At 34.4% G+C, this 19,851-nt stretch overlaps 1 protein-coding gene across 1 annotated transcript in view; it reads right to left on the reverse strand.

Annotated features, from left to right (window-relative positions):
- Nucleotides 1–19,851, reverse strand: part of IL1RAPL1 (interleukin 1 receptor accessory protein like 1) — a 792,200-nt gene that overhangs the window by 679,152 nt on the left and 93,197 nt on the right. The gene's annotated exons all lie outside the window — the stretch shown is intronic.

A 19,851-nucleotide genomic window follows, 5' to 3' on the forward strand; every position in this document is an offset into this window, starting at 1 on the left:
TATTTTAAAATAATATCATATATTCATAGTAAGCAAACTCTGAGAACTGTAGCTGAACAAAGGGAAACAAATGTATTTAATACTCAGTTCCTGACTGGAGAAAAGAAACATGAAGCAATTTGCAATGTAGTCAGGAGGTCAGAGGAAAAAAACAAAGTCATTTTTTTCTTGGAACATTGAGATGAAGCATTACATCATATTACTTAGGAAATCACCTTCATTAGACGACTCAAGGTTCTTATGTGCAATGAGACAGATGTTAAGATGCTTTAGAAAATGCTAGTAGGACTCACATTGCTGATGAAAGATGAAAAATAAGTTTGAATAAACAGCATTAGTTTCTGCTCTGCACATACATCACGGAATAAATGTGTCTTCTTTGCAGACAATCAGATATCAACTGACTAAATACAGGAGGAAGGGAGGGGGGGAAGGAAGTGCCTCAAATCATTCATGGAAGTGTATGATACTATCATCAATGAAGATTAGATTTGTTATGGGATGTTTAGCCTCTATGGCTAAAGATCCATAGGGTGTTCTGAAATGTTCCTTTCTGAAAGAGGTGCCTCTTGCATGGCTTCTCTTAGCCTTTGTGGTATTGAATGTTAACGTCTACACTGGTCCTATGCTCTTGGTAAAAATCAAGAGCTTCCACAAACCCACCATTGCTTAGACCTCAGTCACTTTTCTCTGCAGTTCTGAACTTTCTCTGTTGAGATGAGGATAAAATTTTGAAAGGTCCCCAAACAGTTTCATATATATGATAGTCACATGAATTACCAAATAGTTCATTACATGCAGACCTAAAAATAAAATCACTGCCTTTAGGCCGAGTAATCTTTAACTCTTCTCTCAAAAAGTGAAAAATGCTTCTTTGTGTATGAAGCCTCCCTTACTTAACACTGGTTTTAGTACAACATTGTAAATGAAAATCTGCTAAAACACTACCTGCTTAACTTCTTAAAATTAGAATTGATAAAATTTATCTCTAGACCAAAAATATTCCATATCCCTGAATCCTAGCAATAACACACAGAGAAGTAAGAGAATTCTGAAATACATAAAAAACAGGTGGAGTTGAGCAAGATTTTTTCCTTCATGCATTAACTAATGCAATACAGTAACACCTGTTGGTTTTAGGAGAGCTTTTAGCATTACAGCTTCATATCTGCTTTATGTGGACTGTGATACATAATTTTTTTATAAAACTGAAAGTTTATGCCCAAATCCATGTTTCAAACTTTCCTTCCCTGCTCTGTTGAATACAAAGTCTACATTGACTGCCACCTCTATTCTTAGAAATTACTGTAAGTCAATTCTTTAGCTGATGGTAATTGACAGAATCTCTATCATATGAGCTGCCTTGCCAGAAAAGGATCAAAAATAGTTGAGGCATGTTCTATGTGAGATATTTAAACTGAGAAGCACCTGACTCCAAAATGCTATGTAACATGTAACTTTTAATATATAAATTTTTTCTCAAGGCATTTTGTAGAACCTGTCTTCAGCTGAAGGGTGTTTGCTTAACTTCATTCCTTAGTGATATAACACTGCATGGCCATGGCTTTGAATTATGGTACATTTATAAAAGTCAAACATCAGAAGAGAAAATTACTCCTCCCTGTGATCATAACATAAATTTAAAAGTGGAGCCAGATTCTATGGGATTGAAAATGATGTGGCTATTAATTTAATACAACGGTTTTGTAGAAATGTCAAACATACCATGCAGTCTTACTGACTGCAGCCCCACCAGTCCTCACCACCACCAATTGAACAGGCTATCTCATTGTATTATTTCTGATCCACTAACATATTTCCGACTAGAAGGCACAAATATACAACACAACGAACAGAGTCAGAAGAAATAAATGTGATGCCATATAATAGAATCTCTCCTAGAACCATAATGTTACAGGAAATGTTTTACCACTTTAGAAAAAGTTCTCAGTCAGCATATCAGGGATATGCAGCATAATACAGTAAAATAAATTAAAAGGTATACAGCCATGCATAGAGAAACAAATAGAAAAATCCTCTCTGGTGGTCAAAAGGAGAATTTCAGAAGTCAAATACTGACTTCTGACATTTGACATCTAAAACAACATTTTGTTTTTAAAGCAGTGAGTTGGACTCAGTCCATAGCTCCACTGATTTACATCTGGATGTGCTGTCTTGCAAACACTGAAGGAAACCTAGCCCCTCCCTAATTTTAGAAACTGTTTTTAAAACATTAAGCAAACACATGAAAAAGTACAGAAGCTGAACATTCATCCATAATCTAGTTGAACTGCAGGCAAAACGAATTTGACATCACCATTTTATTATTTGTCAGTTTTTGATATGCACTTACAAATGTCAAAACACAATAGAGCTCCTACTGGAAAGAGATGAAAATTGAAAGGCTCAGCTGTTACTGAACAAGACACTTTCTCAAGACTAATGCAATGCAACATCTCCCCTCATTCTTTGTTCATCTGTCAAAAACTTGTATCAGGGAGCATTTCCTGGCCAGAGAATTGAAGCTACACAGATAGGAAGTGATGGTAGAAGAGAAACTGTAAACATTGTGCTAGTAAAATTAGGCCAGCAGCAAATTACCACCCTTCTTGCCCAGAGCAAGAATGACACAGGAGCTGTGACTCAGGTATGTGTCTGAATTTTGATGCCTCAGGGGAATCTCATGAAATAATGCAGTTCAACTATTGGACTTTTTGTGATTAATAAAGGCAATATCATGCTAGAATCAATTATTGGGAGAAAGTATATAAAAGTTCCGGCTATTTTAAAGTATATGAATGATCCCTAAGGGCTATAATTGACACGTAATTTGCCATTTTGTTTCTTCTTCTGAAGTAAAAGAACAAAGTGGCATACAATTCACTGGAAATCTACTGAGTTTCTGGAAACTGAAAAGATTTCCACTTTTTGTGAACCTATTCTATAGATTTTTGAGGAATTTGATTGTCAAGAGCAGTGATCTTGAAAAGCAACTAGAGGAAGTACTTTCTATTCACAGAGATCGTCAAATTGAGAAGCTCAATAACAACTCAAAAGTGAAGAGGGAAACTTGCCAAAAGAGCTGGATTGTTGGATAGAGCTATTGTTGGATAGAAACAAGTGAGTATCTAGGACAGAGGAAAGAGTACAATTAAAGAGGTAAAGAATATTAACACGCATTTAATTAAAATCAAAGAAATTATTTTGGCAAACTAAAGATTGAGATTTTTATGTTCTCTGTTTCTTTTTTAAAATCTTTTTTTTTTAAATACACATTCCTCATGGAAGTACCTAATTTGGTAAATTAACATTCTTCTAATAAAATAGTTCATGTGGGAATATATTTGCCATATTTAACTATACTGAAGTCAATATGTAAATGACAACTTTTACTATTCAGAATAAATAATGTTTCCCAGCTCTTCCAACATCTGAAATAGACTAACATAGATGGAGTTAAATAATGATGGCTTGGCTGTTATACACAACTGATTGGAAGATTCCAAATTACTGTATTTGGAGATCTCTTCAAACTGATGCTGCACTTTGTGTATGTGTCTCTCTCTACAGTTGCAGCTGGTTCATTACATAGATCCTTCTCATATGTGAAGCAGACTCATGTCACTGATGATCTGTGTGGGACCTGCAATTCAGTACAAGCCAAGTTTAAATTTGTGCATCAAGATTTTGTTTTAAAACACCAGCTCTCCCTTCATCTCAGAGTGCTTCACCTCTGCATAATCGCATGCTAGCTGCATTCAGCCAAGACTGAAAGTCAGTAACTGAACACTTCTAAAAACTCATTCAAATTCTCAGCTTTAAATGCGAACCACTCTGCTTTAGGACTGTTTTGTTTATCACATTTGTATTTTATTTTAAAGCGTCTTTCCAGACACAGCTCTATAACTGTCTTGGGAACTGAAAAAAATAGAATGTTACACAAAACAGAACTAATTCAGAATTTGCTTTTTCATTTTGGTTTGTCTTTTTTGTTTTTGAATTGCGTCCTCTCCTACCTCTGACCAGAGCTTTATCTCTTTTCTTCAGTGGAAGCAATTCAACCCTTCTTCAAGACTTTGAGTTTAGCTACATGTGGATCAATTTAAATACCTGTGATTAGCTTCTGAGCTGACACACTAATCCCTTTGGATGTCAACCTCAGAAAGAAAGCAAAACTAACAAACAAAGTAAACCCCACAGAATCTGACTACGGTCTCAGTTGTCCATCCTTAAGCAAGATAACCTATAGATACCCAGCAGAGTCCTAAAGAAGGGATTAGAAGCTAGAACATCCCATTCAGGAGCTCTTTCTACCCTTTAAAACAAAGTTTTAAATAAAATAAAAAATTGAGGGGTCCATCAGGTTTTTATTCACATCAGAGACTTAATTTCCACTAGCCTCTAACAGAATCAATAAATAGCCTTAAGGAAAAGAAAGAAAAAAGCTTAGATAAAAGAAAAGCATACATATGGAAAGAAATTATGCAGAAAGTTGAACTAACTGAATATTAAATTCTCTCTTTTGGTTTTATCATAGAGCTTTTGTTTAAGGAAAAAGTTAATTTACTTATTTTTGTTTATAATAATTATTTTTTGGTATTTTACTGTAGATGAGTTTTATCAGTCAAGCCTGTTACCAACTAAATAATTTTGCATGTTTTCTTGGTTTTTTAGGGTTTTTTTTTATTCTGGGGTCTACATCACACATAGTTTTTAATTCATGCATTAGATCATTCTCAACTATGAAAGAATAGTAATAGGAGAGTCCTATCAGAAGGCAAGGCTCCAAAAGTAACTGAGTCAACTGCCCAGAGAATTTGTGCAAGGTCTATCCCTGGAGGTTTTAAAAGACTCATGTGGATAAAGCCGTGAACAACCTGGCCTCATCTCAGAGCTGACCCTGCTTTAAACTTGAGACCTCCAAAGTATCTTCCAAACTGAATTATCCTACAGAAGAAACCTGAAAAATCAAAAGTATTACTTGATTCGGCCAGCTTCAGCTCATGACTAAATCTTTGTGTCAACAAAACCACCTAAATTTGGAAAAAATCTTCTATTGCGGTCAAAAAGCACTTTAATATTATTCTAGTAACAACTATAGCACAGGAAATCCACACCAGTTACATATCTCACATTCAGCTGCATTTCCTCACATTTTTACATTTTACATTTCCTCACATCTTAAAATCATGCTGTTTAACCAATATCCTCATGACAAAAATATAAAGATGCATTTTACAAAACAGTAATAGAACAAATCACCTCTTCTTTCACTATATGATAAATTACTCTTCTATAAGCAACTCCTGCTGATGTTTTTGAAATTCAATATATTCTACCTAAAATTAGTAAATTGGGGAATATTTCTATATAGTTAGCATCATTACATTATCTTGTTTCTCAAAGAGTATTCCTATAGTTTATTTATGCATCACGTTGGTTTTCTCTTTAACACCATTGTGACTTATACTGAGAAGATCTATAAAAAGAATAAAAAGAAATGTGGCCAGCAGGTTGGGGGAGGTGATTTGCCTCCTCTACTCCGCTCTTGTGAGAACCTACCTGGAGTACTGCATCCAGCTCTGGGGCCCCCAACATAAGAAACATGGACCAGTTGGAGCAGGTCCAGAGGAGAGCCATGAAAAACATCAGAGAGCTTGAACACCTCTTCTATGAAGAAAGGCTGAGAGAGTCGGGGTTGTTCAGCCTGGAGAAGAGAAGGCTCTGGGGAGACCTTATTGTGGCCTTTCAGTTCTTAAAGGGGTCTTATAAGAAAGATGGAGAGACACTTTTTACCAAGGCCTGTAGTGACAGGATAAGGGGCAACAGTTTTAAACTAAAAGAGGGTAGGTTTAGATTGGACATAAAGAAAAATCATTTTACGATGAGGGTGGTGAGGCACTGGCACAGGTTGCCCAAAGAAGTTGTGGCTGCCCCCTCCCTGGAAGTGTTCAAGGCCAAGGACAGGGCTTTGAGCAACCTGACCTAGTGGAAGGTGTCCCTGCCCATGGTAAAGGGGTTGGAACTAGATTATCCTTGAAGGTCTCTTCCAACCCAAACCATTCTATAATTCTATGATTCTAATTGAAACAATTATTTTTATTTTAATGAAAGTGATGTGCATATGTATAAAAGATGTAAGCAGCAGCATATCTAGATATATAAATCCTTTTAGTCTGAAATACTAAGAGCTGTAGAGTTTTTCACCAAAAAACAACTTCATATTTTTGTATTCTATTTTTTCTGATCTAAAAGGAGGTATAATCACAGTTGCAGTCTTTCAAAATGTTGAAAGATGTTTTCAATTTCATTAAATTTCAAAATACTGAAAGATGTTTTCAACTTCATTAGGTTGAAAATGGGAATGTATTGAATAAGGAACAATGTGTCAATGAAAAAAATCCTAACAGTTATTAGAAAAAAAATCCTCAGGGTCTGAATGTGGACTTCTTGCTCAGGTTAAGTAACTGACTATAAATGCTTCTACTGAAGTCAAGTTATACTTAAAAGATTATCTAATCTTAATAAAGAGATCAGACTCATTGCAGTAAAACCAGACCTAAGTAAAAAGGTTAATGGTAATTAAGTGAGTCTGCATCTATTAAAATAAAAAACTAAAAAACCAAAGATGTGTGACAAAGATGGTAATGGATAATCTACTGTTCCATCTGCAAAAAACAAAATTAAAAGGTCAGTAATGACTGAAAAAATTATTTATCTCTGTGAACTCTTTCCCAGAATATTTGTTGTTCGTATATCTTTTATTTTTGTCTTAAATCTCGCTGTGTGAATTTTTGTTACTCATGACTTCAGGTTCAGGACTGAAAGCTACACAGTATGCATAATTTATCAATAGGTATAAAATGACTGTTTTCCTATGTATTTTGAAGGGAAGATGCATCTTAAAGGGGAACTAATCATCACAAGTACAAAATGTACAAAATAAAAAATGTAACATTATACAAGAACCTGTCATAACACTATTTCAGTAAAGTTATAAAATTACAAACTTCAGATTTATTAGTAGCTAAAATTAAATAATTTGTGGTAGATTAAATATTTTCTCCATTTTTATGTCATTCAAATGGAAATTATCAACTCCATATTTGTTTATTTTTCATATACACAGGCAACTTCAATAATTTGTATTTAGATTAGGTGGTTATGCTCCTGTAAGTCAAACAGAGGCATGTTCAGCAGGTATTACAATTTCCCCCAAAAATGAACAAAATATACAGCATTGTACTACTTACACCAAAACTAACTACAATAAAAAAGAAATTCAAATCCCCAAAATAATCCACAAACACACAATAAAGCTCAGCAAGAAATAAATAAGTCTTCCAGAAGGGGAAAAAAAAGCAAGAAGTTCACCTTTGGTTTGACTGAAGTAAATGTAAACAGAAATTACTCTCACATAGGACTTATCATTGACAATTCATCAGAGCCGTGAAGGACTGTGAACAAAGCATACATAACACATTATTCAGCTCTCTAGAATGTGATGGAACTTGATGCCCGACCTTTCCCATAAGAGAGAGACAAGATTCAAAGCCTTCATACCAAATTTGGCCTAGAAATTAAAAGCAGACAAATGGGAGAGAAAATAAAGAGCTATTTTCAATGAACATATTAATTAAACCAACCTAATAAAACATAAATTATTTTTAATAATTGCATGTAGAAAAATAAAGGAACTGTGAAGTTTTGAGAGTGTAATACAGCAGCTTTCATGTAAGCAAACAATTAGAGAATCAGATACTTTCAAAATCTCATGGCACAGTGTGTCACAGTAATTCACTTTCAAGAGTTCCTAAATATTACTAGCAGTTGTAACTGCCTCTATCAGAAAACTAGATTCCTGTGATTTTCAGTTTAAATAAAACTGAAGTTCTGCTTGACAGAATTCAGAACTTGGACATAAAATCCTCAACAGCAATGTTTTTGAGGAGGATGATTGCTGCACTGTCTACAGCTATGTAGGAAATTATGTGTGGGAGACAGAGGCCTCTTTCTCTCTGTTGATCACAATATCTTGAAGTTGAAGAATACATCTTGGCACAGAAACCCAGCTTTTAAGCTCTTTCTCAAGTTTCTCAGCCCAGGAACATCTAATAATTTGCTGTTCAGTGATGGTCAACTACCATACCTTGTTACATCTTTCACCTTGTGTTTCTATACTGAAGGAAGGAAATGGGAAAACGTCTTCAAGTACCATGGAACATGCGTTTCATCCTCATCTAGCTTTTAGTGAAAGACTGAGTCATAGAGAACAACTACAACCAACCAACCAACCACCAACAAAAAATCAAGCCTCTGCTCTCCCCAGAGTTATTAGTTCTGGAGACTTAGCACAGGATTTCAGTATTTTCTTTGGATCTCAGAGCTCGACTTATCAGAAAGGAAAATTTTAGATGTTTCAAACACACAATACGTTGATAGTGAGAAAGCAACTCTGGTGAATGGTCTTGTTCAAGCACAGTTTGAAATGAAAGACTGATTCTCCCCACTGAAAACAGTAGCATTTGTAGGTATGAACCTTCATGAATCCTAAATGCAGCACATACTCTAGATTTGGTATCAACAGCAGCATTTTAACATAACTGTCATCAATACCAAACACATACAAAACATGCTGGCTTCCTACATGTATGAGAATAGTATGACCTGCTTTGAAATGCAAGTTCATTACACATGCATTACTTAACAGTGACAAAGTGAAACAAAGTCATGAGTGAATAAAGTTAAATAGCAATAAAATTTCATATCTTTTAAGTTTGCCTGAATTACAGATAGCATGACACTAGCCAGATGATTGCAAGGACAGCAGCTTTTTAGTGGAATCTTATTGTGAAGGAGAGCTAACAGCTTCTCTAGGCACTGTAAAAGTGCAATCACACTGGAATTCAATCACTGCATTACCCCCTAAAAAATATCCTCTGCTTTTTATAGCAGATTAAGTCTTTTTTTTTTTTTTTTTTTTTTTTTTGGGGGGGGGGGGGGTATCTTACATTTTGATGTACTATTGTATTAAACTCTTACATGGATAAATTTTTAGGTTGTTAAATGACACCCTGTCCAAACTATATTTTGTTAAATCACCTCATAATTTTTATGCCATTGCACAAGCCTGTGACAATTTAACTAGGAATTGTAAAAAAAAAAAGTTCAGATAACAGTAACAGCTGGCAGATGTTTCAAGGGAATCCACAACATTTATTAATAGACTGAACTATGTTTGTCATGGATTTGTTTTCTTTGAAAATTTGAGAAAAAGAAATAATAGGTGTGTTCCTTATCTCAAATCTTATATATGAATTATTTTCAAGTGTTTTTTATAGAATACATTTCAAATCTACATAGAAAAATTATTACAATTTAAAAATATAATCCATCCTATTCTATCATTCCTAATAACCAGAAGCGATTTGTTCCTGCTCTCCATGACATGACAGCTACTTTTCCCAATAAAACTGCATTTTCTGACACACATCGTTTGCCATGATTTATTCCCAGACTTTGTCTGTTTTAAGCTTCCTACTTCACCCATTAATAGTCCCATTCTGCTAAAACTTCACAGCGAGTAGTACACTATAAAATGAATGCATGCATATTTGCAAACTTATACTAGCTTGCAATTCCTCTGAATAATTGTTTCAAAAAATGTTTATTACCCAGCTAGAATGTTCTGTAACTGAGCCTTACTCAATTTACTAGAAAAATACAAAGCTTAAAATTTGATTTTGTTTCTCGAATTAGAAAAATATAAATTATATTTAAAACAATGCCAATGGCAAAAATAAACCTGTGATACGAAAAAGTGATTTTTTTTTTTGCAGAGTGCTTAAAGTGGCCTGTCACGGTCAACAGAATGAAAGCAGGGCATTTGCTGGTCTCCAGGAGGCCCCTTGTGAAATGACGGGTATGCATTAGTTACTCCTAAAAAAGGCAGGCTGACTCCTTGTCATACTTGGTTCAGCCTGTTTGATTAGAAAGGACTCAGAGTTTTGACAGTATTGCTCCATGTTTTCCCTCCTTTGCTGTGCCGCACCCAGGCAATCACCTATGCAACAGCATAACAGCATCTCTATAGGCTCCATGATCCCTAGGAAGGAATTGAGTCTCCCCTCATAGCACAGATATCTATGCATACATATATATAGATATTTTTTATTGTTCTTTCCCACCTCTCTGGTTTGCCTTCAAGATTTACTCTGGGTTATACGGCCCATGACATTCAGCAGAAAATTCAGAGTTTCCGACAAGCTAACCTGGTATTTTCAAAAGAATAAAGCATTAACAACAGCTTTACTTCAGGCTGCGCTCTTCTTATCTGGACAACCCATGTATGCTGCTGGTTCTCCTGAAAGTTGTTGACTTTATGGCTTGCTCTTTAATTTTTAATATACCAAGTCTGTCTTTGTTCTACCTACTATGACAAACCTAATCTAAAAAAAAGATCATAGTGAATTATAAAAAGTGCATGAAAGTAGCATGCCTAGTATTAGCCAATTACTTTACCAATAAGAAAATACTATGTTTCTTGTATTATCAAGGATATTAACTATGCTTAAAAGTGAGGTGGCAAGGGAATGGTAAAACACACATTACACACACTCATTTTTTTTCATGTAGCTTAAAACATGCCTCATTTATTGGCTTATGTTTCAATAGAGTTTGAATACATTTACAGTTTCCAAGAAATAATACTCTTACTATGAAAGAAACAACATCCTGAACAGGTTCCAAGTAATTTTTACTAACGCTCCTTCCAGGTAGGTCAAATTTTAGAACCTGACACGACAACAGCTCCAGGTGTTTCCTTGTATGTTGCAACTCTACGTTAGAGCAATTCAGAGCTACCATCCTAAACGTGCCACAATTTCCACCAGGAGAAGAGGCAACCCACGATGAGAGAAATGTTTAGGGAAGTTCTAATTTGGAAAAATCAGGGTCAGGGACTACAGCATGTACAGATAGCCTCTAAAAGGTTTGCCTAAATTCCTTTTAAAAAGTTGTTTAAAGAACAGTCCCGAAGTCACTTAATTCAGCTGAGCAACCTGCTGTAGCTGACATTGCTTGAACCAGTGGGATTGTTCTAGATGATTTTAAGAGGTCCAACCTAAACAACTCTGTAATTAAAATTGGAATTATCAATTGGAACTATTTTAATTTGAATTAAAATTAATTTAAAAGAGAGTAAAGATTGCCCCTTTTTTGCCAAGGATGAAAAAGAGTCATTTGTGGAAGTGGGCTACTCCAAATGAATTGGCAGATTACTTCAACACAATTTTCTGCTTTATCACAGCTCTTATTTCTATATTTTAATAATATATCACAACTGAGTACACTTAAATAAAAAATACAAATCCATCAGATGGCCATTACTTGTCCTTGAGTTTTTTCTGTCTCCTTATTCTCCGCAGTCATTATTCTACATAAAATCGACAGCATAATATTCAAATAAATAAATCTCCTGCAACAGCTATTTCTGATCAAAGGTCAGTTGTTCTGTTATATCTTCTAGGCCATTTGCCAAGAGATGCCAATCAGTGAAACAACCACTAACCATTCCCCAGGGAAAACAGGGCCTGTGGAAGCAGAAAGTCATTATAAACAGCTACTAAAACTCAATGACCAAACTATATAAGAATATCTATTACTGTCCTTTTGGCTTTAGATTTTGTTTTGTCTCCTTTACTATCATTAGTCATTTCTTAATATGTATTGCACATTATAAAACATTGACCCTTTGCTACTGCACAGACAGTCTTTTTACATACTATGGTATTATTCACCATCTCCCAGGACTCTGAAAAGTATCAGTATGGATCCTAGCAACAACAAAAGGTCATATAACTATTTTTAAAATGCCAGCCATCCTGTTCATAAGTGCTCACAGGACAAGTAACAGTTACTGCTTTCATAGCGTCTCCAAAATAAGCAATGTGTCACAAAGGATTTATGCTTGCGATGCAATCGTTCCTTATTGCCCAAATCCTCTAGCGGCACAGAACCGTTTCCTTCTTTCTTTATAATATAGCCCCCACCCCCCTACAGCAAACAATACGTCTCATTGCTGTTCATCTGACATATTGAATAGCATCCTTCGCTCAAAAAAATAGAGACCATTGGAGCTGAACCATCCCCATGGCCAAGTATCTGTTTAAGCTCACTAACAAAAGTAGGGAACTTTCCAACACAATTATTCTTCATGTTTTTTCAAATTAAAACTATACATTGAAAATTACTCCACACATAGAACATTCTGTAGCTAAAGAAACATGCAGCATTATAAAGGATTATTCTTTTAAAGAAAAATACACGCTTCCCATATACAGCTTGCATAAACAAAAAAAAAAGGTTCAAAAGCATATACTGCACCATTGGTTTCACACAGTGTCTTTGAAATAGGCTCATTCCTGATGTGGTCCTGGAATCTCACATAAAGAACAGTGCACATCCTGAAAATAAAAGCCAGCTGCCACTCATTAGAGCTGCTAAATAAAGTTAAAAAGTGCATAAATAAAACTTCAGTTAAAAGAGATTACAATAACTGATCACCTAGTAGAGAGGAGAAAATTGCCCAGGTAAACCTATCCAGTGACTGTCTAACCATTACAAGTTTAACTGAAACCATCAGCAAGTTGCCAGGAAGAAATGACGGTTCCTGGTTCCTGTAAATAGAACCTCCAAATTTTCTGTCAGTGTTCTCCCAGAAAAACAACAAAGGAATTTGCTGTACAAATCTAAGGTGATGGCCCCAAGAACATGAAGAAGTGAAGCAATTAATTCCTCAAGAGCAAAAGGGCTGCTATCAAGTCTCTGGGATTCATCAAAGGGATCACACTGAAAATCTTGTTTTGAGAAGTGGCATCCTAACTACCTCAATCAGTCTGAGAAGGTTATTTTGCTGTTTATATAAGGTGCTGAAGGACACTAATCACACTTTTAACATCCTGGTGCCATGTTGAAGTAGCAAGCTGTAAAACTTTTCTGTGGGCTATATTAATCCGGGAGGCCTCATGGTTCTGTCAGACAGATAGAAAAAGTTCAAGACAGAGAGTGAAAGCATTGAAGGAGGCAGAGCATTTACACAGTCTTCATATCTCTAGATCATCTAGACCTCCTTCCCAGCAGGCATAAGCAATCATACATCTCAGCTGACCCCATTACTATATATTCAAGGGTACTGTTGTTGAAGATTTTCTGTCTTTAAAGAAATGTGCAAGTAAGAAAACAAATAACACCCTCCCCCACTGGCACACACTATACAAGGTGTATACCTTGTAAAGTAATTTGGCAAAATCCAAGACAGTGGATAGACCCAGCTAATTCATTCTTCAACTATGAAGAGAAGGCTTTAACATTAAAAAGCAAACTTACTGATTTCTACTACACATTAAAATGGGGGGGAACAACCATCTTTAAATTGGAACAAAAAAGGTACAAAAAATATCTTTTATTCTTATGATAAAAAGCGGAAGAATATTAGTGTTAATAAAATCAATATGGAATGAATGAATAGATCAGGACATAAGGAAGTTACCTGAGAATGAAAAATAGATTTCTGTTTATTGTGTTTTTAACTGTAAAGGTTTCATCTTTTCTCTCTCTTCTCCCTCAAAAAGAAAAATGTTTCACAGTTTTCCCCATTCAGTCCCACAGCTACAATGACAAACAAGGCTGCATACTCATATGCCAATTCAAAATGAGTTTTCTGAAACAATCATCGTATGAAATAAGGTTCGCTTCTTAATCAGGTCATGATGTAAAAATATTTCCATCCCCCCAGTGCAATAAGAAAGGTACATATATCTTTGCCTAGGACTGACTTTCACTAAACTTTTGCTTCTTGTCACCAAACAGGGAAACAGAAAAAGGTTTCATAGTAATAACAGTAGTCTTAATTGTTCCAATTTAAAAAATCCTTCCTCGTGTAAATTAATCTTGTACATCAGATAGACATAGATAGACTCTAAATATTATTTTAGGTTCTGTGTAACCACCCAACAAGCCACAAGCCTCATCAATTAATAATGGAAAACTAACATTCTGTAACAGAGTGAAAACAACAGCTAGGGGCCATTAATATCAATTGACACAAACTCCTATGGCTTACAAGAAGCATATCCTTTAATTGCTGTAAATGCTTTGCTCCAAGCTCAGTATACTTGGAGTACTGTCTATGCGAGTGTTCTGCCTACAAATTGTATAAGAAAAAGAACAACAGATATATGTCTATTAATTTATTTTTTCGAACCATCTGATTACTACTATTCAGTATGTATCAGATACAATATGACATTAATCAACTAATTACCTTTTGACAAAAATCCAAAAAGAAAATACTTAGGCAATCAAAACACAGGCAGAATGAAAAAGAGAATGGCACCACTGAAGGAAAGGAACTAAGAAGAATAGGATGATTTATGTAGTACTATTCACTTAGGACACCAAATCTCCCCAGAAGGGTTATAAAAACACCCAGAAGGGTTATAAAAAATAAATAAACAAAAACTACAAAGACTCAAATACTGGGCATCAGAACTCTGCTAAGCCTCAGCACTTAATTGTGTGCAATTACTCAAACTGTTTTTGCCACATAAACTGGATTCTAAATATATATATCAAATTATTTTCTGTAAAATAGTGATAATTCAATTATTAGGTACAAACAAGTAAACTAAATTCAAAAATTCTTCCTACCTGAAGAGAGTTTTCAAACTGTCTTGACTACTGTAGATATATTCCTTACATATAGCACAGGTGAAGAATTTTCATTCCACGAATAATTTTTTATTATTTTATTTTTTATATAAATTGTTGAATTCTCATTATGACATTTGTCATAACGTGTAAAAACTTGCCTTTGTTGATGTTAAGGCCTACATTGCACAGCTCACATGTTCCTTTTTCAGTTAAAAAAAACTTTTTGAAAAAGAAAAACTATCTTGTTTGCGCAGAGATATCCTTTATACATCTGCTATTGTTCACTAAAATATTCTTACATGAGAAATCATTTGTAAAAATTCATAGAGGGCCATAATTTAGAAAAATGTCTGCTTATCATTCTTAAAGAGTACGGCATTTGTCAAACAGAATAACTACTTGATATTTTTAGTATGTATTTCCAGTCTGTTCCTCAGTATTCCACTAGTTTTAGGACAAAAAAAAAGGTATCTTGTATTACTTTTATGTAGTTACAATTCATATTTTGCTCTTACAAAACAAACTAAAATTCAGAAATGCCAATATCAGAGCTCTTTACTTCCTTTTTCATAATGTTGATCTTCCATACAAGTACAACAGCCAGAACCACACATATTTATTCATAATAGCTAAGGCACAGAAATACTAGACATCAAAAAGAGAAGTAATCTTCTTCTCATGATAAAATATATCTATAGACTTTAATCTCATCATAATGACGTGAAGGATCTCATACATATCCTAATAACCCATCATTGGAAAGATTGTCCTTCCAGTTAAATTATTCCATCATAGAATGAATTTGACCTAGAAAAGAAAATTTCCAATCACAATAGCAGAACTGAACACAGAATTCACTCATAATGCATAATAATTAATTAACTCATAATGCATAATAATATGTAGAAAAACGGAGAACTATAGACAGTAATAACAATTCTCAGCTTTTTTGACACAGGGCAACACCAGATTGCTATTAGGCAATGTGACTGTACAAAATGCCACTAAACTAATACTGTCTAATTATACTGACAAAGTCATAATTCTTTATGTAATAAAAACTTTTTAACTACTTTTCCCCCTATTTTCCCTTTTAACAGATTTGGTTTTTTAATAAAAAAGCCCCAACTTTCTTTCCCTTATTCAGCATCCTTGGAAAAAACCACCAGATGGCAATGCAGTGTTCAAGTATTTTATTTAACATACATGTTATAGGGAAAAAAATCTGTATGGATCAGCATGAGGCTCTCTTTCTTAAGCTACTTCATCTCTGATGAATATTAAATAATTCATAAGCAAAAACTCTGTTCACCACAAGTAAGTAATCAAATACCACTCAACGTGAAAAGAACACTTTAAGAAACCTAAGTTTCCAAGGATGTAAAATCACATGGCTAAAAAAAATATCTAGAGTTTAGTTTAAACTATGTAACAGGATAATTTCATGAAAAAATTACTGAAAGGAAAACATTTAGAAATGCATTACCATAAAGTTCTCAAAATACTGCCAGGGACTGCATTGAGCAACAGACACTCAGTGGACTGTAGAAAAAGTAAATCTATGCACTTTTTAGGCATACTGTAATTTAATATGAAGTTCAGCATCATGCTAAAAAATAGGCATTATTTTCTACACTTTTGAGCTTTAAGCCAATTCCAGTAAAACCATGTGCTGAATGAATCAAAATATTTAGGCTTTAAGTATTTATTATTCTGTTGCATCAAGCAGGACATGGTGATCCAACAGAGGAATTGTTTCATTAAGTGAGATGGTTAGAAATATTTCAAAAAGCAAAGTAGTGCAAGAGTCAGCTTCCCGTTTAGATCACATCTGATATCCATTATGTGCCAAACGAAAATTCATCTTTGCAGTTACTGTCACAGGCTCTGAAGCCTCTCCAGAAGTTCATGGGGACTTCACTGAATACGTAAGTACACAGTTAACAACCATTGTATCTACTCTGAAGTCTGTGGTTGGAACAGCAAAGCTTAAGGCAAAGGATCTTTTCTTTCTTGCTTGAGAAGGCATTACAACTTGTAGGTGTTGTGCATCCAGCTATAATTGACAGGAAAAGTTTAGGTGTGCTTTAATTTAGCTTTTGCATATGTGGATATAAGAAGAAGTTTCTTGCATCTTTTATATTTATTAATGGAATTGTTCCCGGAACTGCTCATTCAGCCATTTTTATGTAACAAACGCAGTTACTACATGCTCTAAATGTAAAATAAATCCATTCTGTGTGGAAGAGGAATTTGAAACTGTTCATTGTAGTACAGAAATGATTCAAAATATTAACTGGAAAAAAAAATATGTATCTTCTGTCAGGTAGAAACAGAATCACACATACACGACAGTGTTACACAGGTACATCACACGGCTGTAAGCAAGTTAATTTAAAGCACATTTTCCTGCTAGCGTAATAAATATTTGATTAATAATCTTTCCTTTATACCCTGTATTATTATATTTAACTGATGAATAGCACACAGGGGTAGAAAGATTCAAGGACTGCCTTTAAATAATAACAGCTCTCATGATCAGAGATTTAATGCAACGCAGCATAACCTAAGATTTCTCCTGCAATGTTTTTTTAACCTGCTTTTCAATCAACACAAAGACAAAAATAATATAGTGATCCTAGTTGTTTACACATATAGCTCTATCTGATACAACTTCAGTCCTGAAAGCCAGTAGACAGTAGGAATTGTTATCCACTTTTAGAAATAAAACCAGAATTAGGGCCTACAAAATATTCCACATTTTTGGCATACTCCAAATCCTCACTCACTTTCTGAAGGGAGGTTTTCATGTTCTTGACAGATCAGAGAAGTAGTTGGAAATGTATTTCTACCAGATGGAGAAATTCATACTTTTAATAATCACTATCTTTTTAGCACAGCTGATAAAAAAACTTAGAAGAGAACTGAAGTACTGCAGCAGGAAAAGAAAAATCCAACTGACAGTACAGAAAAGACATATTTCCAAGGATAGATCTCTTTTTAACAAAAATACTGATGTTAAATATATAAAGAACATGAGATTTGTGTTTTCAAGTTTGTTACTTAGAAATAAGCTCAACAAAAGTGAAGTAGAAGGAATGTCACAATTAGGACAACTATTTAGCATATTAATGCAACAACTGCTTTACTTTTAATACATTAATTCATGACAGAGAAGGAAGTACATAAAAGCAACACATTTCTAAAAGGTGGATACTACTACTCCATATAACATCTCATAAGTATAAAATATGTCAACATCTTTATTTTGCTATTCATTTTTCATTAATGCTGATATTTTAAGGACAAAGTGAACTCACAAGTACAACTGAATAAAGAGACATAAACTGTGTCGTCGTCATCCTCTGCCTCTGGTTAACATGTTCACATAAAACTAAAGTTCTACCTTCCAAGTTGATTTTTTTCTCCTACTTCCAATTATAAGTTGCATTAGTTTTAGAAACCATTTCTATTTTCACAGTACAGATAAGTGAATCTTATTTTGGTAAAACTTCTGTTAAAGTAAGTAAGGTTTTCTTTGTAGAAACAATTCAGGATTGTAAAATAGGCCTTCCAAACACCCAAGGGAGGAAAAAAAAAAAAAAAAAAAAACAAACCAAAGAAACAAAAAACAACAAAAAGAAACCAAGCAGCATCACACATGTTATTACATTCTACCTACTTCTGTGGAAGTTCTCCAAGTCTAAAGTCACTAAACAACATGACTAAAGGCAGCAGGATATGAGATTTCAGTAAATCAGAGATTTTTCCCTTGCACTTACAGTAAGACAAACAGCCCTCTTGGTGATACTGTGAATTGAAACTATATACAGGATAAGCAGATCTCATGTGAATACATCCAGAATCCCATGTTACAGTAGGTATGATCCAAAGATTTCCACTATAGTTTTTCATTTTTTTACAGCATCGGGATGAGAACGTATTCTGTCCATCTTAAGAAGTATTGTATGCTCTGTCTTTTGCTGGACAGCAATTGTAATACTTTCTCAAAGAGAAATGAAAATGTATGTTTACCACTTTTCCTTACATTGGTTAATCAGAAGACGACGATACAGGCAAAACTGATGAAATACAATACAAAGACATCCCAAGCTCTTATTATTGTCACATTCAAGTAACAGGTATCTGATGACTGGCTACTTTATTAGTTCCTTAAAAATTGTCACTGTAAAAGTTACTTTAAGATGATCAATAATGTTGATACCAAATTTGGATCAAGGGGCCTCGACTTAAAGCTTACAAGTACTAAATCTTAAACAGAACAACCTCACCCAGAAACATTCAAAGGATATCTATGATATCTATCTAGGCTTCAACACCATATTATAAACACATCAACCCATCACCAACTCCTTTGTTCTGCACACAGTCTGTATATTCCAGTTTTCTTGAGTTTAAATAACCCCAAACATATTTTAATCTCAAGTCTCAGGTGAGGAATACCTTACTGCATAGTGGCACTTTTTATTTGCCTTCCCTCTATCTACACTGCCAGACACTAAAATATTGGAGACATAATCAGTTTCATAATGTTGTTACAAATATAATCCATTGAAAATACAAGATACGATTTAAACTGTTGCCCAAAATGTATAAAGACCTATGTCCTCCCTAAAGAGCAGTTTACAACAAATGCCAACCAACTCCAGTTGGAAACAGATCTTAAAAAATACAAAAAGAAATCAGAGCCAGACTTCTGGAACAGGACAACAAAAGCTACCTAAAACACTCTAGTGCCAAAAGGAAAATGACTAGTAACAACAAACCTAATTAACTAATTCCATCAACATGGGATTAAGATTTCCATTAAGGATTTAGTGTTCTTTAGTGCCATAGATCAAGACAGTTTGCAGAAGTAGTATACTACAATTTTTTTCATTATCCAATGAAAAGTGAAAGAGGGGAAAATTAGAATTTCAGGGTGACAGACAAAAAATGAACCCAAAACCACAGAAGTGTCTCAGTATTGGTGATCCCTTTATTTACATATGAAGTTAATTCATCTACAGGAATGGTATGAAAGATGTTTGGTAAACTTGTCACCCTCTGCTTGGTTTCAGAAAAACTGCCTGTATTTTCGTTGCTGAATTAAACTCTTCAACCATGTATCAGGTAGCC

The sequence above is a fragment of the Strix aluco genome, chromosome 2, assembly GCF_031877795.1.
Source record: "Strix aluco isolate bStrAlu1 chromosome 2, bStrAlu1.hap1, whole genome shotgun sequence".
In the NCBI taxonomy this organism is placed as follows: domain Eukaryota; kingdom Metazoa; phylum Chordata; class Aves; order Strigiformes; family Strigidae; genus Strix; species Strix aluco.